Source organism: Sinocyclocheilus anshuiensis, unplaced genomic scaffold, assembly GCF_001515605.1.
Source record: "Sinocyclocheilus anshuiensis isolate Anshui unplaced genomic scaffold, SAMN03320099.WGS_v1.1 scaffold1166, whole genome shotgun sequence".
NCBI lineage: Eukaryota > Metazoa > Chordata > Actinopteri > Cypriniformes > Cyprinidae > Sinocyclocheilus > Sinocyclocheilus anshuiensis.
This window is the reverse complement of record NW_015536532.1, coordinates 463,687-465,562: the sequence shown is the minus strand read 5'-3', so window position 1 is coordinate 465,562 and position 1,876 is coordinate 463,687.

Sequence of the window (1,876 nt, the reverse complement as noted above, 5' to 3'; positions counted from 1 at the left end):
TTTTCTGTAAGTCAGCTCATGACTATGTGTGCACAATGCCAACATCTCGATAAGAGCCTGTTGTCATTGCTTGTGCTGAACGGCATCAGTCGTGTTACTCATCGCTCATCTGCTCTCTTTTCTTCTTATAGCTCTTCCTACTCTTACATCCTCCCTTCTTTTCCTTTCTATCTTCCCTTTTTACACTGTCCTCCTTTCCTGTCCTCTTCCTGACACATTCTTCTCTGGCCTACTTACATGAGAGACCGAAATCCAAACTGTTTGCACACTGTACAGTTTTTGCCGTCTGGACCACTTTTGTTCTTCTGTTTTAATTATCTGCCTTTGCGAAGAATCTTAACTTCATATGAAGTTTAACAGTGTCGGGCATTTTTGTACACAATATCAGAAAAATTACCATACAAGACCTGCAAATTTTAGCTTTATCTTGTCATTGGGGCAGTTTTCTCAAAGGTACATATTTGTACCTTATCTATCCCTTATCTTCCTTAAGGTGCTGAAATGTGCCGTTAAAGGACTAATAAGAGCATAGCAACATGTTTGTGTGTGTGTGTGTGTGTGTGTGAGAGAGAGAGAGAGGTAGATGTTCAGTTACAATGTTTATACTTGTATGTTTATATCATTTGCAGCATAAATATCTTGTTAGTTTGCTCTCACTTCATGTTTGGATCGTACTTGCCTCTTCCTGCCTAGCCACAGACTCCAGACATTCAGAGATCTTGCCATCATTAGTGCAAAGGCTTGCTTGGGTCTATCAGTACCATTACATATTCGCATGTCAATGAGGATTTCACCCAAACGTGACACGAATGTTGATGTAAAATGCCCTGTTAATGCTGTCAGTCATGAACAAAGTCATGCACTATCATACCTCTTGTTAAAAAAAAAGAAGTGCACTTTAACTATTTTTAGGTATGAAATGAATGTAATGTTTTCGGACACTTTATGTTGTTTGCAACTGTATTATTGTTCACATGTATTTAAAAAGCAATTAGTTGAACTTGTGTGCTTTTTGATCCACTTAAGTAGGACTCAAGAGCATCTTTATTTGTAATTTCATAATTACATCTATTGTATATCACCAAATGTGCTGATAAGCAATTATGATAAACTAAAATATACTTGTATGCCCTGTATTTAAATATATTTCTATACACATGTAATCATGAAGTTGCATTTTACAATAATTTACATTAATAAATTTTAAATATATTAGCTAAATATAATATTGAATAACACACTAGTTAAAATTATAATCAAGTGCTTTACATGCTTGATTATTATTTGCTTTACTACATTCAACACATTAAAATGAGTGTATTTCTTTAAAGCATGAAAAAAGATTAGTAAAGCGATTTTAAATGGTTTAATTTGACTTTATTACAAACTTTTTAAAAGTGTACTTAAGTGTGTTAAGAAACAGTCATGAAAGTGTATTCTCCTCAAGAATACTTAAAGAGATAGTTCACCCAAAAATAAAAATTTGATGTTTATCTGCTTACCCCCAGGGCATCCAAGATGTAGGTGACTTTGTTTCTTCAGTAGAACACAAACGAAGATTTTTAACTCAAACCGTTGCAGTCTGTCAGTCTTATAATGGAAGTGAATGGGAATCACAGCTTTGAGAGTCAAAAAAACATACACAAACAAAACCAAATTAAACCATGCGGCTCGTGACGATACATTGATGTGTAAAGACACGAAATGATCGGTCTGTGCAAGAAACTGAACAGTATTTATATAGTTTTTTACCTCTGATTCACCGCAATGTCCAAACTGTCCTGAGCGTTCTCAGACACGTCTTCTTCTTCTTGCTTTACGGCGAATCGCAGACTTATAGGTGCATTACCACCACCTATCTCTCAAATGGACCATT